Here is a 27,112-nt window from a genome sequence, read left to right on the forward strand (position 1 = left end):
ATGCTAAAGGTATAAAGTAGGGTACTTACGTGATTGCTTTTACTAGACCAAAAGGAGTAATTTCCCTAGACTTCCCTGTAAAAGTAAGTTCTAATTCCATGACTGGCCTATGTCAACTCAAACCCAATAAGGAGGGTTAGTTAAGAAGAGGAAATAACAGTGAGAAATTCTTACAGGTTCTTAATCACACCAACACACATGCACACACGTTTTCCCCAGTAATTTAGAAGCCCACAAAACATATCCATTAATGATTTAATAGAAACACTCTCATATTCCAAGAATTACAAAACCATTTTTACTCTGTACAGCCGCTAAAATAAAATGGAAATGTTATTGAAAGATTTATGTAACAATACCACATCACCTTTCTTTTCAAGTTTTCTAATAGTCTCCTCCATTTCATTTTGCTTCTTTTTATATAAAGTTTTCAATTCTTCTATTTCGTTATTCTTTCTTTCTAAATCTGCAAGTGAATTTGAAATGCTTTAGTAAACTATATTGTCTTATACATAAAACACAGTTTACAAATGAGCATAATGTATTTCGTAAGTCTATCTCAGCTAATCCCACAAGTGGTTTCCAAAAGAAGATGTAATAAACTCTATTTTAGTAGATAAAGAAAATAGCAAATTAACTAATAATTGATTACTGAAGAAATGTTATCTAGTTTCAATTTCATTTTTGAATTGTTATCTAGTTTGAATATCAATTTTTAAGGAGGAAGAGGTGAATAATAAATCAGGGGATTCTCTAAGATAAAATTCAGAAATTAAATTGTAAGAGAGTGGCAGATAAGTCATCAGAATCTTGCCATGTTGGGATAATACAATTTACCTCCCCACTGCACTGGAAAAAAACTATCTTCAGGTGGGCATGTCCTGAATCCTCCCAAGCATCCCACCATTTTCATATACAGTAATAAGAATCCCCAGGTATATGGGAAGACGTTATCTTTTATGTCTAGTTCAGATATTATGAATCAGAAAAATCAGCTTGAAATGTCAGAAATTGCATTAACATTTTACATCATCATATCGTAATGATTATATTGTATCAGAAGTTTTATAATTATCATTTAATAAAATTTAATCATGATTATATATACTTCTAAATACACCTCACTCCAAAAAATCCTAGAGAAATGATGCAAATGTAAGAACATTTAGCAAGTAGGAGAAACTGTATAACCACAAGAGAAAAGCAAACTGAGTCAGAAATATAAATACCTACTTTTTATGGTTGGGGTGTACTTCCTGTATACCAATTTAGTAAATTATTAAAGTCTATTTTTAAAAGCAAAAAAATAAAAGGGTTATTCACCAATGTTTGTCTACTTTTCCTTAGTGACTCTGTTACCAGCATTTTACTTTAGCTTTCATTGTTTTAGTCCCTCCTCAAGAGTGTCTGGTAAATAAGAGAAGGAGCTAGTTTTTTCCTGACATTCATAAAAAAGAATGTATACAAGAGACAAAACACTTTATTTTTTTTTTTTTTTTTTTTTTAAATATTAAATTTTATTTTATATTCCCCATACAATTGCAAACGCCCCATTCTAACCCCAATCCTTCCCCTCCCGCCCCCCACCCCCCAAAAAGTGTCTCTGGTTCATAGTTTTTGTTGATTTTGATTTTCACTTTCTTATATTCATTTTCCTGGTCCCTTATTTAAGTTTTCTAGATTCCTGCTATGAGTGAGACCATCCGGTATTTTTCTTTTTCTTTTTGGCTTATTTCGCTGAGCATGATCCCTTCCAGTGCCATCCATGTTGCTGCAAATTGCATGTGTTTATCTTTTTTGAATGCTGAGTAATATTCCATGGTATATATGTACCACATCTTCTTGATCCAGTCATCTATTTTTGGGCATTTGGGTTGTTTCCAAAGCTTAGCTATTGTAAACAGTGCTGCTATAAACATAGGAGTGCAGGTGCTCTTTGGAATTGATGTTTCTGTGTCCTTTGGGTAAATACCTAGGAGTGGAATTGCTGGATCATATGGAAGCTCTATGTTTAGTAGGTCCAGAAATCTCCACACAGCTCTCCATAGTGGTTGGACCAGTTTGCACTCCCACCAACAGTGCACAAGAGTTCCTTTTTCTCCACATCCTCGCCAACATTTGTTGTTGCTAGTTTTTTTAATATGTGCCATTCTCACTGGTGTGAGATGGTATCTCATGGTAGTTTTGATTTGCATTTCCCTGATTACAAGTGATGTTGAACATTTTTTCATATGTCTGTTGGCCATTTGCATTTCCTCTTCAGAGAAGTTTCTTTTAGCTCTTCTGCCCATTTTTTGACTGGATTATTTTCTTTGTTGTTGCTGAGTCTCATCAGCTCTTTGCAGATTTTTGTGATCAGTCCTTTATCATTAGTGTTGGGTGCAAAAATGTTCTCCCAGTTGGTGGGGTTTCTCTTTGTTTTTGTTATTGTCTCTTTTGCTGTGCAGAAGCTCTTTAATTTGATGTAGTCCCAGCTGTTTATCTTTGTCTTCACTATCACTGCTTTGGGTGATGTGTCTGTAAAGATGTCTTTGATGTGCAAATCCCGTAGTGTTTCGCCTATATTTCCTTCTATGTATTTTATGGTTTCAGGTCTTATGTCTAGTTCTTTAATCCATTTTGAGTTGATTTTTGTGTATGGTGTGAGGTAGTGGTCAAGCTTCATTCTTTTGCATGTAGCGACCCAGTTTTCCCAGCACCATTTATTGAACAAACTTTCTTTGCTCCAATGCATAGTCTTTGCTCCTTTGTCAAAGATTAGTTGACCATAAATCTGTGGTTTATTTCTGGATTTTCTATTCGATTCCATTGGTCTGTATGTCTGTTCTTGTTCCAATACCATGCAGTTTTGATGATTATGGCTTTGTAGTATAGTTTGAAGTCTGGGAGTGTGATGCCTCCATTTCCTTCTTTTTTTTTCAGTAGAGCTTTGGCTATTCGGGGTTTTTGGTGATTCCATATGAATTTCATCAATAATTGTTCTATTTCTTTGAAGAATGCCATTGAGATTTTGATTGGAATAGCATTGAATCTGTATATTGCTTTTGGTAGGATGGCCATTTTAATAATGTTTATTCTTCCAATCCATGAGCAGGGGATGTCTTTCCATTTCTTTGTGTCTTCTTCTATTTCTTTTAACAGTGTTTTTATAGTTTTCTTTGTATAGGTCCTTTACCTCTTTTGTTAGATTTATTCCCAAATATTTGATTTTTTTTGTTTCGATAATAAAAGGGTGTTTTTTTTGATTTCTTCTTCTTCAGATTTATTGTTTGTGTATAGGAAGGCTACTGACTTTTGCGTGTTGATTTTGTATCCTGCCACTTTACTGAATTGATTGATGAGTTGAATTAGTTTTTCTGCGGAGATTTTGGGGTTCTCTATGTATATTATCATATCGTCTGCAAATAGTGATAGTTTGACTTCTTCTTTTCCTATTTGGATTCCTTGGATGTCTTTCTCTTGTCTTATTGCTCTGGCTAGGACTTCCAGTATTATATTGAAAAGCAGTGGTGAGAGTGGACATCCTTGTCTTGTTCCAGATCTTAATGGAATTGCTTTCAGCTTTTCACCATTGAGAATGATACTGGCTGTTGGCTTGTCATAGATGGCCTTTATGATGTTGAGGTATGTTCCTTGTATCCCAAGAGTTTCAAGGGCTTTTATCATGAATGGGTGTTGCACTTTGTCGAAAGCTTTCTCAGCATCTATTGATATTATCATATGGTTTTTATATTTCTTTTTGTTGATGTGTTGGATAACGTTGATTGATTTTCGGATGTTAAACCATCCTTGTGCCCCTGGAATGAATCCAACTTGGTCGTGGTGAATTATCTTATGGATACATTGTTGGATTCTGATAGCTAAAATTTTATTGAGGATTTTTGCATCAGTGTTCATTAGGGAGATTGGCCTATAGTTTTCCTTTTTTGTGTTGTCCTTATTCGGTTTTGGTATTAGTGTAATATTGGCTTCATAGAACGTGTTTGGTATTGTCCCTTCCTTCTCAATTTTTTGGAAGAGTTTGTGAAGGATAGGCACTAATTCGTCTCTGAATGTTTGGTAGAATTCATTTGTAAATCCATCAGGTCCTGGGCTTTTGTTTTTGGGGAGGTTTTTAATTACCATTTCAATTTCGCTGCTTGTAATTGGTCTGTTTAGGTGTTCTATTTCTTCTTTATCTAGCTTTGGGTGATTGTAGAGTTGTAGGAATTTGTCCATCTCCTCTAGATTGTTGAACTTGTTTCCATATAACTGTTCATAGTAGTTACTGATTATTCTTTTGATTTCTGCTGTGTCCGTTGTGATTTCTCCTCTTTCATTTATGATTCTGTGTATTTGTGCTGAGACAAAACACTTTAAATTCAACTTGTCTCCTATACCTGACACTTAGAAAACACCATACACATGACAATACTGTTTTCTTTTTTCATGAATTTAAATAGAAATTCCTGGAAAGGATTTTATTACTGAATGTTTTTCTTACAATAGATCTTTGTAACTCACATACCAGGGAGCTTATTTTAAACTCTATTACCATGATTTTTCCAAATATATTTTAAAATTCATTCATTTTACATATCAATACGTTATACATCAGTAGATTCTATTTCTTATGGACATATGTTCTATTGAAATTGTATTTCTGAATCGATAACATATTTATGATAAAGAAATGCTTTTATATAAGCAATTTAAACTGAAGCAAAATTCTAGTAAGAGCACAAAGCAATATTTGCCTTTAAAATTTGAATGGGAAAAAGGAAAGAGAAGGAAAGGGATTCAATATTTTTTCTCTTTCTAATTTTCAATCAGTGGTTTCCTTCTTGTTGCTTTGAAAGAAGGTAAGCCAAATATACACCTGACTAAATATTAAATATATTTTCAGCTTTAAGAAAGCTTGCATATGTGATGCTGAACCACCATGATTCTCTCCCCCCATCTCTGCCACTTAGTTTTGGGAAGGGTTAGTTTTGAAACAGTAAATGCCAAGATTCTATTTGGGTCAATATTAATGTATTTAAATATATATGTGTATTTATATGTGTGTTTATATATGCATTTATATTTAAATAAATGTATTTACACGCATATAGAAAATCCATATACATCACTACATTGTTTTTAATCATTGCTAAAATATAGTATAAATTCAAATTCTATGAAGGATAACCACAAAGAGGTATTTTTGTTGTTGTTGTACCCATGAAGAAGAAAAATTAACTTTACTTAGTAATACAGATTGAAACACTGGAAGGCTTCAATCCCCATGAGCTACTGAGAGAAGATGCTTGCTGTCAATGCTAGCATTCTAATGCGTGCAGTCTCTAAGCCCAGGAGTTCTGTTTTAAATTAAAAAGGAAATTTTAATGGCACAAAAGTGAAAGAAAATTAGGCAAAAAAAAAAGCTCTAGTATTTACAGTTGATGTGTTATTTTAGCTTTTATGAAAGGTAATAGCAGAATGCAGATAAAGGACTATAAGGCCAGCCTTCAGGAATTGATGAAGAACCAAAAGTTAATGTAAATTATAAGGATTTACATAAACTTACATGCTTTGTAAATCCAAAAGTAAATGAAGTTTAAAGATCCACTTCTTCTAGGATATTAATTTATTAGTAAATTTCACTTATAGCATAGACTATAATAAGTATAGAAATAAGTAGATGGATAGATGGATGATCACAAGACCTAGAATATTTCAAATATTCAACATGAATGACCAAATAAATGCTATATAAGCCCTACCTTCTGAACATCAGCATCATGCTTCTGCTGCAGTTTAAGTTTCTCTTCATGATATTTGGCTTCCATCATTTTTGTTTTCATGTCCAACTTCAAGGACAAAAATTTTAAAGTTGTTATTACTTTTTTATCCCTTTGGCAAAATGTACAATCAAAACAAAATAACTCCCTATATCAGAGAGAGTATCATTTTCACTTTTACCTGATAGCCACGTCTACCCATCTCATTACAGACACCAATATGTTAGTTACATTCTTTGATAACTTCCGAGCTAATTAAAAGTCATTCAAATAAATTTCACTTGACAAAAGTGTCAAAGGAAAACTGATACTCTCAATACAGATTAACCAGTTTCCCCCACCCCCCAGAAAATGTAATTTTATTTTTTTCAAAAAATGTAATTTGAAGTGATATTTTGCGAAATCCACTCAATTTTTTAGAACTTACTACTTTTTGAGTAAGTCTCTAGTCAACATTTTTACTTCTTTCATTTCTCACATCTGTGTTTCCATTTTAAATCTCTTATTTACCTACATACTTAAATATATCAGTGAATCAATGTCCATAAATATGGCCTATAACTGATGGGCACACACCTCACTTAACAAATTGTCTACTTCTCTCTCCTAGACTGTAGACCCTGGCTCCCTCCAGGTAAGGGCTGTATCACCTTTGGAGCATTCATTCACAAGTCCTGTCCTGCTTTGTCCACACCTAGAGCACTGAGATTCTGAGCAAAGCCAGCAAAATGCTTGCTTGTTGATAATAATGAGTGCATCTTAGAATTAAAAATTAGTAGTGACAGGTTTGAAGAAAAACAATATAAAATCAATGATCTCAACTGTAAAGTATCTGGCCACCTGATTTTGTACTATTTAAAAGGATATGTATGTCGGAGTGTGATAAACTTCATTTCTAACTCTTTTCAACTCCCACTGTGTATTAACTACTGTGACTTTGGGCAGGTTGCTGAGTATACAGCTTGAAACGAAGTAGGTATGCAAAAAAAAAATTAGTCCACACCTTCATAAAATTTTTCTCTTAAAATATCAAAAATGAAACTCTAAAAATATTTTCTCAAAAATTTTTGAAATATTTTCAATTACCATTTCAAGTAAATAAATGCGAATTCAAGATAAGCATGCATGTTCATATCAAAATTAAAATTTAAAAATTTTACAAACAAAAGATAACATAACACAGATTCATGATACGTATAACCCGTGCACACATACTATGCAAAAGGAAAAACAAGTCTGTCTTCTTTCCCTTGTCTCTAAATCACATGAAGTTTCTCTCTCATTTTAGCAGAGAGGGGGCTGGGTGGTCACAATCCATGTGAAGAATCTTATGAGAAGCATTTTTGGGGTCTATTTAAAAGGAATCAAACTCTAAAAGCAATATAACCAAGCTGGGCAAATTTAGGAGACATAACTCATCACCATATCTTTCTTTTATACCTTGCATTGAACTTGTTATACCCTCAGCTTCTGAGGGTCAACCCTGGGACCATGTTTCAAGAACCCTAACCCACCACCCCCTACCTACTCCACCTCAATCTTGGTGAACAATCAATTAGGAAGAAACAGTTGGCACATGCTTATGGATTCCTTCAACTAGTGGCTAATTATTCAGATTTGCTCTTTCAAGAATCTAAGCTAACAGTAAGTTCGCTGGTATGGGGGAAAACCCAAGTTCTAGAGGGGTGGTGACCAAGAAAAGGCGGATGAATCCAATATACAGAAGAAAGCATGATGAATACATAAACATAGCAAAGACTAACCTCACTGCATCTGAAATACAAGTAAACAACCTTGAGCTCCAAGATCAAGCCTAGGTTTACTTGAATTTGTAAGAATTCCTGTGTTCTTGCAACCAATAAGATTTATCTAAGCTCTATTTTTTCTTACTTTGGTCCATTAAACTTAAAGTTGCTATAATAGCACAAAGAGCTCCCGCTATCCTGTACCCAGATTCACCAATTATTTGCATTTTGTCACATGTGTTTTATCATTCTTAATACCTCTCTCCATATATATGTATATATGTGTATGTAGATGTACATACACATACATACATGTATGAACAATTTTCTGGTAAGTTAGAGACACTAGATGTCTCTATAAGACATCTATAGATGTCACTTATAAGTTAGAGACATCACATCTCTTTGTCACTAAAAACTCCAGTGTACATGTGCTTCAAACAAAGATACTATATTGCATAACCACAGCAGTTATAAAAACCTGGATATGTAATATTAACCAATAATGCTATCTAATACAAAGACCTAGAGATAAGTTTTATCAGTTATCACAATAATACCTAATAATAGCTAATTTCGCCCCGTCCAGAATCCAATCAGGATTGTGACTTGCCTTTAGTTGTCATATCAACTTTATCCTAATCTGAAACAGCCTTTCTTTGAGTTTCTTGACCTTGACACTTTTGAAGAGTGCAGCCAGTTATTGAATGTCCCTCAATTTGGATTTGTCTGCGGTCTCCTCATGATTAGACATATTAGATTTTGGTAAGAATAACACTAAGTGACATAGTGTCCTTTTCCTTCCATTAGGAGGAGTTTGGTTTGTCCCAATATTGCCAATATAAGGTTTGATAACTTTGTCAAGGTAGTGAATGCTAAGCTATTATCAGGGCTGTATAAAATATAAGGTTTTCTATAGTAATTCTTAAAAAAAATAAATAGGAGTATCTCTTCTCTGTAAACTCTTAACTTGACACCACAGAATAGTTCTATATTTCTGTCCTGCGGTCTAAGGCATGATTCATGATAAGTCATCAGGACTAGAATATACACAATCTTACTAGTACAGTATATAAAGATAACACAAGATACAAAATACAGATGTACATATAAATATAAACACAGATATGTATGTGCATCTACATACATACACATATGTATGTAAAACACAGAAAACAGCCTTGTTTCATTTAGTTTAATAAAGGACTAAAATGGAAAGACTTGAATATAACATTTTTAATTTGTATGGCTTCTAGGTAACCTTGATTTCAAACAATGTTTAAGTTTTCTTTAACTAGACTAAGAATGTATGCTATCAATTTCAAACTTAAGAAGCCTAGGGAGCTATTTCAGGCTATAATGGAGTAACCAGCACCAAAATCACCTCCCACCACTAACAACCATAAAATGGAATAAAATATATGAGGTAGGTAACCATTCTGTGGTCTTAGAAAGTAGGCAGTGCCATTCTATCATCCTTATAAACTGAGTCCATGGTAAATCTGGCTCTATGGATGGGCATAACAACTAGAGTTCAAACTGGCCACCACAATACTACTCAACTGAGAAGGCAAAGTTGAGAGTTGTTCAGGGCAGCTGAATAAGCTAGAACATCAAGTAAAGGTTGGGGAAATAGAATACCTTCTCAGTCACTAATATGGCTGACGTGTATGTTGGGTACATGATAGAAAATGTAATAGATACTACAGATTAAAAGTGCTGGGAGACACTGAAGGCCCAGTCCAGCCACAGTGGAAATTCCTTCCCAACACCTTGTGAACACCTAGGCATCCACCATTGAGGCCCTACCCTAGCCATACTCTAAAACTGCCCAATAAAATCTAAAAGGAAGTCTTTATAATTAAGATCCTCAAGAAAGTACAAATTTTGTAGAATGGTATAGATTGGTGGCATGTTGGAGGAGTATGGAAAATATCTTTGGTTTTCCATAGATTCGCCTTTATGTTCACACTGTTAAAGATAAATGACAAGCAATTGAATGGCTTGCAAGAACAACAACAAAAAAAAGCCATTCTATGGAGGAAGAGAAGATAATACAGAGATGCCTGCATTGTATCATCTACAATGTACTACAGGAAAAAAAATAACAAACATACAAAACAAGAAAATGTCATTCACAAGCAAGGGTAAATAAGTAAAATAAGTTATAGACCCAAAGTCAAAATTTTCCCAAGTTTGATTAAAGATGAACCTATTTAGCAAACCAGACCTTAGAGTGGCTTATATAAATTTCTACAAAGACCTAAAGGAAAATATATCCAAAATTAAAGAAAAATTTATTTGAATGAGAGGGTAGATAAAGAATCTCAGCAGAGAAATAGAAACTATAAGTAGGAAGCAAATGAAATTCTAGAATGGAAAACTATAATAACTGAAAGGAAAAAAATCACTAAATAAACTTAACAGCAGATTTGACAGAAGCGTCTGTAAATTTAATGAGAGACCAACAGAAAATATCTAACAGTAGCAGTAAAAGTGGCAACAGCAATAGTAGTAATTGTAGTAACAGCACCAGCAACAATAGCAGTAGTAGTTGTAGTAATAGCAGCAGTAACAGAAGCAGCAGTAGTTGTAGTAACAGCAGCAGTAACAGTAGTAGTTGTAGTAACAGCAGCAGCAGTAACAGTAGTAGTTGTAGTAACAGCAACAGTAACAGTAGCAGTGGTAGTTGTAATAGCAGTGTTAACAGAAGAAGTAGTTGTAGTAACAGCAGTAGCAGTAGTAGTTGTAGTAACAGCAGCAGTAACAGTAGCAGCAGTAGTTGTACCAACAGCAGCAGTAATACTAGCAGCAGTAGTTGTAGTAGCAGCAGCAATAGCAGTAGTAGTGGCAGAACAATTACTTGGAGTAGTAGCAGTATCATCAGTAGCAGCAGAAGCAAGGAGTGGGGAGAATTTGCAGGAGAAAAACAACAAATATTTGATTGATTACAACCAACATGCACTGTTCCTGGCTATTGGCATGCATTATTTCATGTAATCCTCATCATAACCACCATGTAGATACCAGTGTTACCCCCCATTTTACAGTTAATAACACTAAAGCACAAAGAGGGGCCAGTTCAAAGTCACACAAGGCGTGTCTGGATTCATGCTCAGGTACAAAGTCAGGAACCCTACTCAGCAGTGTGGGTCCAGCTAACACACAAGAGCTATATTCTACTGAGTAGCTTTTGTATGCATAAATAAATAAAATAAATCTTAAAAAAAAATATGACAGATGGCCTTTTTTTCAAATAGCTCCCTACATAAACCATAAACAGAACGCAAACAAGGAAAAGAAGGTGCACTCTCTGGTTTTAATAATAAATGTGGTCTGGGACAGAAAACCTGACACAAGGAGGGGTGAAGGGATAGCACATGACCCATAAATAACCTTTTTTTTTTTTTAAGATTTATTTTATTTTATTTTATTTTTAAGATTTATTTATTTATTTATACAAGCACTGGGTACAGTCAGAAGAGCGGGAGGGTGAGAGAATTCACCAGAGCCAGGGCGGGGAGCAGAACAGGCAGAAGGACTGAAGTACACTGTCAGGGGAGCAGCAGGCAGCAGGAGAGGCCTGCGCGCCATGTGGGCCCCTCCTCCGGTGGCCGGGGATCGAACCTGCGATGCAGAGGCTGCGGGCAGCTTCGCAACCCAGCGTTCAAACGCTGCACCACTGGGGAGGCCCAACCACATTCTTTAAAAAGTTCTGTGGTTCAATTTTTGCTCCCTTTCCTTTTTTTTAAGATTTATTTATTTATTTATGCATACAAGAACTGGGGTACAGGCCAGAGATGTGGGAAGTGAGAAGATTCACCAGAGACAGAGTGGGGAGCAGAACAGGCAGATCTACTGAAATAGATTGTTGAGGGGAGGAGCTGGAGAGACAGGAGAGGTCTGTCGTGCCATGTGGATTGCTCCCTGACCAGCCAGGATGGAAGGAGAGGCTGTGGATTGCTTCACAGTGTGGTATTTAACCCCTTGCGCCACCAGAGAGGCCCTCTTTCCTTTTTTAAATTAAGGAATCCTATCTTTTCTGACCTGTTGTACTTTACACATTGTTTGAAGCCATATTTTATCTCAGTGATATTTATTTAGTAGACTTTTTAAAATCCCAATTAATTCTCTGGTTTCTCTTAAGTATAAATCTTTCGCCTTTTACTAAAAATCCCAATTAAGAGTTACCTGAACATATTTTGCCAGTTAAATATTTGAGCTTCCACTACAAAGTATTGTTCTTTTCTCCTTATTTCTAATGAACATTCCAATAAGTACTTAGACTTTCTATTTCCAGTTCATAATCATTTGGTCATAGTGTGAGATCATTTATTTGTCATCCACAAGCCCCTTTCATCACCACATCTAAGGACAGACTTCATTCTTTTGTCCTCAGTAATTTGCACTATGATCATCCTTTGCTCCTTCCTTTGGCTTCTGATTCTCACACTCTGAGAAATGTTTCTCTGTCACCTCTGTGTGATCCAGTCTTCTCCCGGTCCTGAAAGGCAGCATCCTCCCAGATTTAGTTTCACAGTCCTCTTCACTTGCCAAAGGTTTGTCTTTGGTGACCATCTGGATCTAACTAATCTTCCATGTAGATGAATTGCAATCTTCTGTCTCACAATCTCCATCAAATTTGGCAATCAGTAAAAATCTTACAGCTCCATACAATTAAGTCCCTTATTTGACTCCTTCTTTCCTTATCCTCAACCTCCAGAAAGTCACCAAGTTCTCTCCCAAAAGGCAATACCTTCTTCCAACCCCTCTGTTACCAATCCTGTAGAGTTCCCCACTCACTCTCACCTCAACCAGCAAACAGCTTCATCATCAGTGACCTTCCACCACTGTCTTCCTCTGAACTCACTTTCTGTTGTTTTTCAGAAAATACAGCTGTAAAAACATCATTCTCTGGTCAAAACTCCAGTAGTTCCTTCCACCTTGGCTTAGTAACAACAGCCATTTCTGACTACCACACTCTTCCTTTCCCTTTCCCGAGGCTTCAGGTGAACAGTCTACGTGGTCCTGCTAAACATGCCCTTTCTTTCCTGTTCCCAAGTCTCCTCTTCCCATGTCTCATGTATGACTCAATCCCTGACTAAAATGTCACTTCCTCCATGAAGTCCTCCTCAAGCTTCCCAGACAAAAGCAAATTTCACTTCTTCAACACGCCTCCTAATACTTCATGTTCAGTATTACACTACAGTTGGTTTGCACTATATATTATTTTTTTTTTGCACTATATATTCTTTCCTGGAACTGAAGTGTAAGTTTTAAAGGATTTTCTCATGAGGTTTGCTGAACAATGTAATTTAATTCTACTCTCATTTGTATTCCCTTTGTACTATATAATATACATGTGTGCATATTAAAGTTAAGTTTGAAAATGTAAACAAATGAACAACCGAGCCAAAATTATAGAACCACCAATGTCAGACTAAGGCAGAGCGAGCCCTCCCCCCCATGACAAAAAGAAGACAACAGAAAGCATGCAGAGCTCTCCCCCCATGACAAAAAGAAGACAACAGAAAGCATACAGAAGACTTTCTGAGATCAGCACAGAAGAGAGTACGCCCTTGTTCTATTTCTAAAATCAGTCACGGTTCAACTTGTTCTGATCAACCCTCTAATGTCAGGGAAGATTAGTTTGGAACTAAAATAGCCCTCTAGCCCCCTGCCCCATCAGAAATATTTTATGATGAGAACCAGTCAAGATAAATGGAAAGAGAGACGTCTCGCCTCAACGGCCCATGTCTCTAGGCCAAATAAGCAGAGATTCACTCAAACAACTCAATTACTTGAACCACCCAGGGCTAAACCACCCACTTCTAGAAAAAGAAGTAGACAGTCATCAAGAGATTGAGACAACTGCACAGGAACAAGAGGAATTATGACAAGTCATTCTATGGATAACCTACTGTTGAAGCAAAAAACCTAAAATTTTGAAGTGCCCTTATTTTCTGGAGGGCATTCCCACAAGCTATTTTTAAAAGAATTTCTGAAATTTCTATTTCGGATGGACTTGAAAAATTTTATTTACAAAGTCCATGGGGTGCCATTTTCTCTGAAGTAGTTACTTCAAAGAACAGCTCTGAGGTTAGACATTCCTCCCAAATGAATAAAGCTGGTGAATGTGCTCACTTACTTGGTACAAAAGTATTTCCTTGGGTCTAAAAATATCCTACTTACAGTTTAACTAGTTAAATTTTAAGACAATTACCAATGTCATCTTACTTAACTGAATAGTCACAATCTTTTTAAAGGAACACTCACCAATCTCTTCACTTGGATATTCAACGTTCACTTTTTCATTCAAAATGCTGTTTTTACTATTAACAGTTTTGCATGTGCAAACTGTATTTAACATTTAATTCTGAAATTAGCAGAAAGCCCAAATAAAATAGCACCATAATTATGAAATAGTTTAGAGGAAGAAATGTATTGAAGTCAGTTAGCAGGGAATCATCTATAAACTATAAAATAGAAAGGAACCCCTTTAAAGTGATTTTGAAGACTTAATGTGATCAACTCCCCCAATCGTGTCAAACAATCAAAATGAACCAAAAGCAGGATTTATTTTGACAAAAAGGATAATTCTACAAGCTCTCTAAGTTTTCTATAAGTTGCAGTAACAAAGTATAAAATGTCACCATTGTAATATTGCTGAAATATTTAATTTGCTTTTATTTACTGTAATTAGGTAGTAAATTTAATTTGCTAAACTTAGGCATGATAAAAGGCATTAAGGGTTGAAGACAGTACTGATGTCAAGCATCTGTACTGCCCAGCCACTTCTAAGGCATTATCAGTAACTCATCTGAATGATGTATTAGTCACACTTTCTTTCCACATCTCAACAATCATCACAGCAAATTGCAGTGTGATTCATAAAATAATCATCACTCCATTTGCTCAAATACCTAATTGTTACAATCATCCTTTTAGAGAATTCTGTTAGTTGCTAGTCTGAGGAAATTATCATATGTTAGTAATTATGATTCTTCCTGATTAACATCTCCAGCATATCGTATTCGCAAAATGTTAATTTGCAATATTTCATAATGCAAATTTTTATTCATTGTGCTTATTTATAAACATAGCACAAAAAACAAGGCATCTTTCTCTTGTTATCTTATCCCTGGGGCTTAGAGATGTATGGAATTCTCCTAAACAGGAACTTCTAATCTCCACAGTGCATGCTGGTATTTCTTTTTTCTAATTTTTAATTTTTTTCATACATCATGTGCAAGCATAATTTATGTGAAACATAAACCTAATCATATTACACACTGACTTTTTGTTTATTTTGTTTCATTTTGTGGTACTCTGGTCTCCATGCCATTTTTTTTTAATCTTTCCCTCACCTCCCATTTCTTCCTACCTCAACATTTCCGTGGGTCACCCATATTAACCACCTCATGTAGGCTTCTGTCTTCTGTGATGCTCGCGAAATCATATACCCACATACTCAAGCAAAAATGTAGACATTAGTATGGAGTTCAGTGGAAGAAACTACAAGTGCCCTAGGATAATGATTTTCCTCTTCTGCATTAGGTCCCCACTACAATCACCAAACTTGGGCTGCGCACAGGCTGCCTCACGTGTAGCTGCACATGACTATGTGACCAGATGTGGTCAAGGGGAATGACAGGAGAGAAATGATACAAGCAGTTCTGGACATATTTAAAAGTAAAGTGACTTTTTCTTCAAACTCTTTTTCTTTGAAGGAAGACACATAAAAGATAAGGTGCTGGTAAGGGACTGTCACTTCAGACCCAATGGAAGTTGAGGATGGATTCCTAGATTCATACATATTTTTGATTATGACTGCTTCATATATACAAAAATACATTTCCTGCACCTTGCTTTTCTCTCTGAACAATACCTCATGGGAATCTCTAAAAACACCTGTTATATATTTTTTATTCATTCTTTTTCTTGCTACCAACTATTTCTTAACAAGGAAAAAAACGAAAGTTGTTCTAGTCACTCCCTTTAATGCATATTCACCGTATCTTCAGTTTCTCTACTATAAACAGTTCCACAAATAAACATCCCTCACACATGCATCCCACATACTAGAGCTTGGATTTCTACTGACTGGATTCTCGGAAGACATGTAGATAAGTCAGGGCTAGGTATATCTCAATAGATTTTTGCCACCTGTTAGAGTAAATTCACATTTCCACCACAGGAGTAGCTATTTCTCCATTTTAATTCACCTTTTCCTGAAAAACTGTTTGGGGATCCATAACTGGGATCCATGTTTCTGTCTATCAACCGGTATGACTTCCTGGAATGCAGCATACATTAACACAGTGTCTGTTCCAAACTGTTTCCCCAAATTTATTATTTTCCTATTGATTTTGATTATTGCTTTTTTTTAATTACACAAAGAGTTTTACTTCACTTAAGTCAAATATTTCTATAGTTTCTTTCATAGTTCCTGGTTTTGGAAAAGTTTTTGGATTAGGCAGGTCTTCTAATTCCTATTTTTTTCTTGCAAGTTTTTTGTTGTTTTGAAAGTTTTAAATTGGGCATTTATAGGTTAATTTTTAGTACATCTAATTTTTTTCTCAGGAAAACAAAAGCATATGCCAGCACCCTTTACTAAATAAGTATCTTTTTTCAATGTATTGATATGAACTTTGGCATTAAATTTTACTTTGTACTGAGGTTTAATTTTTTTCTCATATTCCACTCTTTGGTTTTGGTGTCAGGGTCTACTTCATAAAATGAGCTGGTAAGTATTCACTCCTTTATTATCCCTCAAAGAATCTATATAACATTGGAGTCAGTTCTTTCTTAATGCTTCCTTACATAAATATGTACTTGTAAAAGGGATAGCTTCATAGTGCTGTGTCTTAATCCCTTGCATCACCAGGGAGGCCCTGTACTTGTAAAGGCAGGGAGTATTTTAATATCCTTTTAAGATTATTGTAGATATTCTTCTTTAGTAACTCAACACTCACAAGTGCTAGATTCTTAAAGTTACTTTGCATTGTGCAGTCTGAAACTTTTCACACTCTGTCATAGTAAGTTCTGTTGGTATACTGAACATGGAATGGATATTTACCCCACACATGATTTTATAACATCATATGCTACACATTTGGAAAATATCAATTCAACAAGTTATGTGGATTTCCAATTATGAAATTTCATAACTTTGCATTGGTTAATCAGCATCAATAGCATGAGAAAATCTTAGTATTATAAAGCTCTCAAGTTCACTGTGACTAATAAAAGTTCTCCAAGTTCTAATTTTCATTAAAATGTCAAATTTTATCATTAGCGACAAATACTGTCAGTTATGTTGCTTGCAATGACAGGCTTCTTTTATTCACTTTTGATAAAATGTCTGCCAAATATCCAAGTGTGAATCATCATAGCTCACCCATCAGTCATTCTTGCAAAATAAACTCAGACTCGCCCAAAACAGCAGTTATTGCAGTACAGAACTCTGGCAGTTCTTCATGTACATTCCATCTCACTCACACACCAAAAAGATGTACATTTGAGTTACGAGATCTGACAAAATAAACAATTTTACTACTTACTTCATCAAGGACATTCTTAAGTAAAATTGGTTATATTTTTCCATAGGCATGTGGCACTGAAGTATATGACTATCACTACAATGTGTCCCACTGCCTTGATCTGGGCTAAGATATAGCATTGTGTTTGCACCATCAATGCAAATGTCAACATAGTAAAAATAAAATGACATTTGCATTATTACAAAAATTATTTGACCTTACAGAACTTGTGAAAGAATCTGGAAGCTATATGTCATGGAATAAACTTTGAGAACTAGAGAAATTTTTGAACCTGTATATCAGGATACATGTGCAAGACTGTTTATTAGATTATTGTTTATTAAATGACCTGTTAAAACATTAAAAAGTATTTTAAGTAGACAAAATAGATACAGTAAAGATAATAAAGCAAAATGACAGTGGTGTGGTTTTTGAGTAAAATAATTAGCTATAGCGATTAGATTTTTAACTCCTTATTTTCTCCCAAATTCTCAACTGTTACAAAATTATTGCATTTAACCTTTGGGTATTTTATTTGAAAAAAAGTTGAAAGTTAGAAAGTATTCATGAACAAAATGACAAAAAAATTGGCAGGTTAATTTAATAAAAAGCAATACAAATGAACCTGTTACAAACGGAACATGTTATAAAAGGATGAACACAGAAAATGAGGCACAAAAGAATATAAAAAAGTTTAGTTCAATTTAAATAAAGTTCAAACTACTAAAATAAAAATATTTTCATTTTAAATGATACAGGCATTAGTTGTAAATCAATTTATGAAACAAAGTAGAGAAATTATCATCAGAAAAATCAGATAGTAGGTACTTCTAGAGAAGATGGAGAGAGCATGATGGGAAAGGGTTGGACCAGAAGCTTCTAGGGTACTGGCAACAATCTCATCCTTCCCTGAGTGTTGTTTACAATGGTATTTTTTGTATAATTATCTATTATATTTTGTGAGACTATGTGTACCTGAATGCCAATTTAAATTTATAATTGTGTGGAAGAAATGTTTTAAAATATCAATTCTCTCATTCAGTATGTCAATCACTTGGATTTCATTATCTTGGATTTATTTAAACTCTACATTTACCTAGCAGATTTCAAAAGAAATAATGCCTAATTGGCATGACATTTAAGAAAGTAGCAACATCCTTTTTCAGGCAATAGGTGGGAACATTCAGTATGGGTAGAGGTAAAGTTCAAAGGAAGTTTGAAGTTTTCTACTTTATTGCACAAAAAGAGCAATTTCTACCATCTGTTCTCTGAAATCTGATGATTTCTCTGAAAATTGATCTCCTCTTATTGTGTCATCTCATCTTTCATTTCAGTGACAATGGTTTTCCAAATGGCTTAATCTATGTCAGAAATCTTTTTTTTTTAAATATTAAAAAAAAAAGAACCAACTCCACAGCCTGATGATGCTCGTTGTCACACAGTTCTGTGATGTGGATATCACACAAAATGTGTTAGCAATTACAAAGGCAAACAAGTCCAAGTATGTTTGTGAATGATAGGCTAAAATTAAAACTAAAGGATCACTGTCACTGAACATGTTTTCCTATGATGCCCAAAATAAATTGAAATTTTTTTTTAACTTCTTAACATATTTTGTAGGTATATTTTTAGCCACCAAAAAGAAACACACAATTCTCTAATAATGTTGCAAGTATTAGTCCCTTAACACATAAGTATAAAATGGAAGCTGTAGTTTATGTTTGATTTCTAAAATTAAGTATTTTAGAATCTCTAAAATTTCAACAGAATTCAATGTTTTCTTAAATGCTGCATGACCCATATAAACCCAATAATCTGTGTAAAATTTGTTATCACTCAATTTTCTCCACATTTACTGCTTTAACTTAAGCATTTCAATCTCTTAGATTTGGATTGTGTAACATTAATTGACTAGCCTCAACTACTTAAAACCTATGTTAACATAAATCTCTGAAATGGATCTGAGATTTAAATATGAAAGTATGATTTTAAAAGAGGCAAAAATATGAATTTTTTTCATAATCTTGGAATCAAAAAGGTTTTCCTAAGCATGATACATAAACCAGAAGCCATAAAGAAAACACTGGTGGAACCAACGATTTGAAAGACAAATTCTATACATTAAAAATAGCACAAATAAATCAAAAGACATAAGGAAAATACTTGCAAGATGCAAAAAATCCCGAATTCCTTAGTATATAAATTTCTCTTGGGAATCACAATGAAAACATGGAAAAAAATGATGAGTAAAGTTAACTCACAAAAGTAAAATAAAAAAGATATGAACATGCAAAATGTTCATTCTCACTAATAATAAGAGAAAAACAAATATCCAAAAAGGATACTATTTTCCATTTCACAGATAATCAAAAAATGTTTATAACGCAGTGTTGATGATGATGTGGGAAAACAGACATTCTCATATGCTACTGATGCAAGTATAAGTAGATGTAGCCTTTGTTAATAGCTTTATTGAGACATACATAATTCACATACCATAGTAATTCACCCATTTAAAGCATACAAAATTCATCGCTCTTAATATATCAGAGAATTGTGCAGCCATCACTACAAATTAACTTTAGAACATTTTCATTGTACCAAAGAGGGACTCTCATAGCCATTCACTGTCGTACTACCCTCTCTCACGCCTACATCCCTAAATAGTCATAACCTTAAGGGTAATCTGTCAATGCCAATAACATATTTAAATGAAAAACTCCATTTTACAGAATTTATTCTACGAAAACAAACATATATAAACGAAGATATGCACCGGGGTGTTCTGAAAGTAAAACTCTCTAAATAGCCTGTATCTTTCCATGGGGATCTATGCTAATAAAGTGTGGTATACCAGTCAAATAAAATATAACACTATTTTTTTAAGTAAGGTCTTATAACTGATATGAAAACTCATCAGAATATATATATTTAAGTTAAAAAGCAAAACAGAATAGTACATAGAACATGACCTATGAACTCATTTGTTTTAAAAGAAAAGAGATATTCCTAGAACATTTTAAAGGGACTACACAGTAAAATTTTAGCAGTGATTACCTCTGAAGAATGAAGATTAAGTGTTTGAGAAAATGAAAATTAAGTATCTAATATTTAACGTTTTGTTTTAATATAAAGTCACTGCACTTAAAACAATGCTTTTTATTTTTTCAAAGTCACCCAACAACAAAAGCTATTAGAGCAGAGACCACGCACAAGACACATCAGGACTGTCTTAAAAGAGCACACAAGACTCTGCTGAACTTCAAAACCACAAGCATTTCTCCTCTAGCTCAAAGAAAATGTTTAATAAAAGTGATTTTAGCATGTATATAACTCTGTGCTTCACAGTATAAATATGCATATAAATTTGAAGGAGTTATCTAAGTCAGAAAATTATCTCTGGAAAACAAAATTAATACAGCAGTATAACTTCTATTTCAAAAGTGAAAATATTACAAACACTGGCCTAAGAAACTTATTAAAGAGAAACACTTGTTCTGTATTAACAAATTTTTACATTTACAAAGTTAATCTCACCTACTACTTTCCTCTGCCTTCAAATGCCTCCTCATTACCTTTGACTTTTTATTTTCATTCTCATTTTTGCATATAATAAATTCCTTACTTATACCTTACAAAAGTTTTCCATAGACTTTAAATATTAATTTTGGGGGGCCTCCCAGTGGCGCAGCGGTTGAGCCCTGGAATGCGAAGCTGCCTGCAGCCTCTGCAGCGCTGGTTTGGTCCCACATGGCATACAGACCTCTCCTGCTGCGCCCGCTGCTTCCGCTGGTCCCCTCAGCAGTTTGTTTCGTCAGTCTGCCTGTTCTGCTCCCTGCTCTGGCTCTGGTGAATTCTCTCACCCTCCCACACTTATCACTGTACCCAGTGTTTATATAAATAAATAAATCTTAAATATTCATTTTGTTCTGGAAGTTAAATTGGTTACGATATTAAATTTATAAAAATCCATCATTTCAATTTTATAAAATTCATTGCCCCAAAGACATATTTAGATATGCATATAAAGATGGACCTATAATAATTATTTTCCCATAATTATTTATACTAGTGAAAACTTAACCTCATTATCCAACAAAAGTGGTAAGTTAAATTAATGGAGGATCATTCCATACATGAAATATAACACTGGTTTAAATAGATGCTTAGGAACAATACTAAGTAGCACAAAAATATTCAACATATAAAATAACATATATAACATCAATTTAATAAAATATGTGTTTACAGAATATATAGAGAAAAGACGAAAAAGTAATACAATGATATTTTACCAGGGATCCTCAGTGTTGATTTTATAGTTGATTTTAGTTCCTTCTTTGTTCCACATTCCAAAATTTCTTCAATAAAACTCCACATAAATTGTTTTATAATCACAAATACAACTTTGAAAGAAATGAAATTAAGTTCCCATATTGCAGCAACTCAGCATATATTTTATGCTATTTTAAATAGTTTATGCAGGAGAAAAAAATGTAATAAAAAAATTCAAAAACAACTACGTAATTACACAAAGGGTTATTTTAACCAAAATGTACTCTGGATATATTTTAAGATATCGACTAAGTGGATATTTACATGCAAACTTTTCAATGATACCACAAATATTTTTACAGCACACCAAAAAGAAAAACAAAAACATAAGGGTGTGGAAAAAAATAAAGCCACACACATTTAAAATGAACCTCTGATGCAATACATGACAGTTTTAAATGCTTTTTTCTTTCAACACATGTGTGGGTAGCGTTGGTATATTTACCCCTCAACCAAGATGTCATCATAAAGAATAAAGACATTATTTTATGAAAGACCAAAAAACATTCAAAAACCACCACTTCCTTTCAACTATTTTAATTATCTTATGGTAAGCAACCTCAACAGTAATAATTAGTATAAAATAAAAGCAAAAGAAAAAGTGGTTGGGAATTACTTGATGTGACTTTTAAAAACACTAAAGATTTTTAAGGAAAGAAAAAAATTCAAACAAGAGCTGAAATTAAAAGTGCATCTGAATATAACAAGTATTACCCTTCATAAGGATTTTTAAAATACAATTTTTATTTCAACAGTACTTTTGTATCACTAGGCTTACACCAATGAACAAAACCCTACGTGTCTTAATTAGAGCTGCAAAATGACAGAATATTATCGAAGATGAACTGCAACAGTTGTACTGGATTGAAATTCAAAAGAAAAAAATAGCCCTTTCTCTTCCATTATCAGGAAAAACAAACCTCTATGCTATTAACATTGTTTGGAATATCTAAGAAAAAGCTCATGTCTTTTGTGATATTTGATGAATATAACAAGGTAGTAAGAAAACTATGAAATTGAAAATAACTAAATTAAAATTAAATTTCAGAAATTCTTAGAAGTATCCCATTAAATGAAAGATAAAATTATTGAAATAAAAATATTAGACATATTAATCTAAATTCATTAGTAACATCTTTCACATTTATACATTTAAGTAGTGAATTGCAATTTACAAATTACAAACAAATTCATTATTTTGGTAACAAACAAACTCATGATTTTTGGTAACAATGCTGTGAAATCAGTAATTATGCTCCCTTTAAACCAAAACTAAATTCATGTTAACAACTTCCCTGGGTAAAGTCAGGTTAAGAACAGTTTCTCAGATTCCTCACCATCTATCATACCACACAGATTTCATCACAATGAAACCAAAGTGTTTCATTGGTATTATAAGCAAAAATAAAAATAATAATAATGATTTTTAAATTTCCCAGAGTAATGCTTTTACTCTGGTAGTTACAGATGACAAAATCTTCATACTAATCCGCAAAGCAGATTATCTCCATATTAGATAAGGAAATTGAGACTTGGAGAAATCTGCCTATTTTCACACAGCTATTAAAGAGGGCTTAAATCCAAATTTTCTTGACTCCATAGCCTGTGTTCTTACCTAATAAACAACAGAGCCTCTTTTATAATTCTGCTTTAAAATGAACAGAGAAAGCAGCATATCAGTAAACAGTTACAGCATAGCTTCATTTAGCAGATCAATTAAAGAGTAGAAAGAATAAGATTAGTACAACTAGAAAAATATATTACAGAGCTAAGCTAATATATAAGTTGAGCTAAGGAGGGGAGGGGTACAGGGGGCTCATGGAGGTCAAGGACACTGCTTCTAAAGACTGCCATCAGGAAAGAGCCCTCAACACACTACCTTGTGGGTGTGGAACTGGGACACACAAAATGGAAGATGGACACAAAACAAGAAAGACAAGGCCTCCCCCTCAACCCCCCCAGCATCAGTCATTCACATTTGTACCAAAGACAGTCTCTTCCTATCAGGTATCATTATTCTAAGTAGGACCTGAAAACTCAGCTTATACAAAATATAAAATTAATGTTAATCATTACATAAATCAGAAATACCTCAATCCTACCTCTTTCTCATGCATTCGAGAGAATAAGTGATCATCGTGGAGGCTGCTAGATTTTCTCAGGCTGGATCTGGGTGTCATCTGTTGAATGAGCAAGAGTTATTTAACACTATTTCAGGCCTGGTTTATCCTTAACCCCAAAGTAAAAGTCTATTATTGCCTGAAGCTCAAGCCAGAATTGCCTCAAGTTCAATACCACCATTGCAGGGGAGAAAAGTGATTTATTTACTTTCATTTGATAGGATTAGTACACTATTATGCATTATAAGAAAACCTGTGTAATTTTCTATAAATAACTCAATGATCATTTAATTAAAAAATATTTGTCCATTGAAAAAGTCCATTGACATAATCACCTACCAGAGTTACTGGGATAGGCTTCTGTCTCAGGTACCGAGGATTTTCTATCTGAAAATTTAAAAAAATAAGATAAAATAAGGCCATATTCATTTTTAAGTTTTAGTTCTTATTTGATAAATATAGAACTAAGCTGCTCTATGAAAATGTTTTCTACATGTGCTAATTATTTAATCCATTTTTATAATGGATAATATATATTTTTAGGGTCCCCTAACAGATAAATGATAAAACACAAACTCCTCTACATATGTAAATGCACCTTCATGATCCTCACACAACCTAACTGCAAAGTCTCATCTCCATGTTCCTCACCTCATATTTTGTTCTCCCAGAATTCTGAATGACTTATATTTCCAGAATACCATATGTTCCTTCTGCCTCTATGCATTATCTTGTGCAGCCTTCTAGCTCCTATAATCATATACCTATTCATCTCTGTAGTCTCATTTAATTGCAGACTGGATGTATGAATCCCGAAATTTACCTCCACAATAGGAACTAGAATAGAAAATTCCTTCAGGAGTCCTCCCACATTTTCCTTTTCAGGCTCACCTACACCCCAACATACTCTGTATTCCTGGAACACCAAACTACTGTTTTGCCTTGAAAGCACTACTCTCTCCTCCCTATCTGAGTCCTTGCAATTTATGAAATCATTCTCCCAACATCCTCATGTGATGATCTTATTCATTACTCTCAGATTAGGAATGAACTCTCCACTGGAAAATGAGTTAAATTGCAACTACTACAGTGGTACCCTGGAGGTTCATTCCTTTTATGATCTAACATCTCTCCTATGCAAAACAGTGCCAGCTCTGTAAATGAGCTGGGGTTGTCTTGTAACCCGTCTATCCCTGGTGCCCACTATGTGGGTCTGGCAGGTAGTGGTCCCCCAACAAATATTCACTATGATGTGAAGGAGAGAGAGAGGGAGTGAGATGGGCAGGGAGGAGGGAGGGGCAGAGAAAAGGAGGAGGGATGAGCAGTACCTGCTCTGACCCTCTGTTCAGCTGCTGAAGCACCCTCATCTCTCCCAGCCCTCTAGTTTGTCAGTATGTCTCCATATCCATCTTTGAACACAAGCATGAGGATGATAACATCTCAATTTTGTACTCCTGGCATCCAGCACCACATCTAACACATAATATCCTTTAAATGAAATATTTACTGAATTCATATACTATATGATAAATTAGAAATACTGACCACAATCCCAACCATTTCACTAAAAAATGAAGTGGGAAAACATCAATATCAAGGAATTCTAACCTCTTGACATCATAAACTCACATGATGTGAGTTGGTTTGAGCGTATCAATGGATACACTCTCAAAGTGCACAGGTACCAATACAGCCTTGCCATGACATCAAATGATGGCAGTTGTTCTTACGCTGGAGTATACTTTAGCATCAACTGACAAACTGTTTCAAATATATATTATTAGGCTGTCCTCCTTCAAAATCCCAGTTGTGAAGTTCCTCAAGGATTTGTATAGTTAATCTTCATGGAAGATAATAATCCATACCACATTTGACAAGAAAGGTAATGGATTCTTCTTTGAAGAATCAACTCATCAGAGAATGTAGAAGCAATAAAATTAAAAAATTAAAACTGACTTAGATTTTCAGATTAACCAAGAAATGACTAACCTTCCTGCCCCCCAAAAAATCTAGACAAAACCACAAGGTTACAGATTTCTGAAAATAAAAAGCAAGCATCAAGGGTAGAAATCCTGAAAGAGTGAGTCCGAGTCACAAGTTAAAACTAGTTGTCCGCCACGACTTTCTGAGACAATCTCTCACCCATGCACAGTGAGCCAGCGACCCACAGACTATAGGATCCCAGTGAGTGAAGAAGGCAGAGGTCACAGTTTGTGGCAGCGGGAGAGACTAAAAGCTATGAAACAGGGCACCAGCAAGAAAGACCTGTGCAGAGGAAATGCCAGATGTTCACTTAGGAGGGTCCAGCAAGCGTATGTCTGAGAGACAGGCCAGGCTAAAGAACACAGGCATAGCAGCATGCTGCTGCTTCTGAGGATTTGCCATGGAAAAGCCACACCAGCAATCTATGGAATTTGGGAGTTCAAGCCCAGACAGCAAGAGAGCCCTCACTGAAATCGCAATTATATCCAGGGAACTAACTGAGATACCACAAAGGTCAAAAAAGTTTGGAACTTAATTTCACAAAGATAAAGGGGCTTGAGAAAAAAAGACATTGGAAATCTACAAAAACAAATTAGCAAGCATCCTTAATCTGTTTCTTAATCTGAAAGACTGAAAGTACTCCCTTAAACAGTTGGACAATACATGGATTCTCGAGTGTGAACATACTGTTATTAAACATTGTACTGGAATCTTAAACAGTACAAAAAGCCAAGAAAAGGAGGAGGAGGGGAGAAGAGGCCACAAAGATTAGAAAGAAAAAAAGAATGCTTCATCATTTACATGTAGCCATAGATCTAGAGCCTTAAAAATAAATATAAAAATTAGTCAGAGTTTGGCCAAGTCAACTGCACTTCTGTAAATTACAAAGATCATCTAGGAAAAAATATAATTAAACAAAAGAAATCACTTATAATAACAAAACAACATAATACCTAAGCTAAATCTAAGAAAATGTATTTCAATTCTTCAGTGAGAAAATAATTTAAACTTTTTTGTAAGACTGAAATAAATAGTGAAATCATACTTTTCTATAGTCTCAATATTATAAAAATGTCATTTCTCCCTAACTTGTCTACATTTATCCAAACCAAAATTTCAACAGGTTTGAGGAAAAGTTAATGAATTCATATAAATATAGTAAATAGATAAGAATAACCAAGACAAGCTAGAAGAAAAAAGCCAAGTGAGGTGACTTACAAAGACATACTATAGTAAGACTATAGTAATGAAGACAAGCCAATGGAGCCAATTAGAAAGTACCAGAAACCCAAATATGTATGAGAGTATGATTCATGAAAGAGCTAGCATTGCAAATGATTGAGAAAAACAAGGGTGTGTTCAATAAATGGAAGATAATTAAATCAGATTGTCTCCTCACACCATATACAATAAATTTCCTGTGGGCTAAATACTTATAATTAAAAAGCAGAACTATAAAAACCTTCAGAAAACAATTTAGAAGAATGACTTTGACTTTAAGGACTTGTCTCCAAGAAAGATACCACAAGTAACATTAAAAGACAAGCCCTAAACTAGATGTTTGCACATGGTCCCCAAGGTATGTAAAGAAGGTCTTAACAATCAATAAATAGAAAGAAAGGGGG

At 34.3% G+C, this 27,112-nt stretch overlaps 1 long non-coding RNA gene across 1 annotated transcript; it reads right to left on the reverse strand.

Moving 5' to 3' along the window:
* Positions 1–5,750: 5,750 nt before the first annotated feature.
* LOC119260099 (uncharacterized) lies at positions 5,751–23,886 on the reverse strand. The gene is made up of 3 exons (XR_005128702.2): positions 23,844–23,886; positions 23,487–23,564; positions 5,751–5,831 (listed from the first exon to the last, which is right to left on the reverse strand). It is a non-coding gene; the product is annotated as an uncharacterized LOC119260099 (long non-coding RNA).
* Between the last annotated feature and the right edge of the window lie 3,226 nt (positions 23,887–27,112).

This window comes from Talpa occidentalis, unplaced genomic scaffold, assembly GCF_014898055.3.
Source record: "Talpa occidentalis isolate TD23 unplaced genomic scaffold, MPIMG_talOcc4v2.1 talOcc4.510, whole genome shotgun sequence".
NCBI lineage: Eukaryota > Metazoa > Chordata > Mammalia > Eulipotyphla > Talpidae > Talpa > Talpa occidentalis.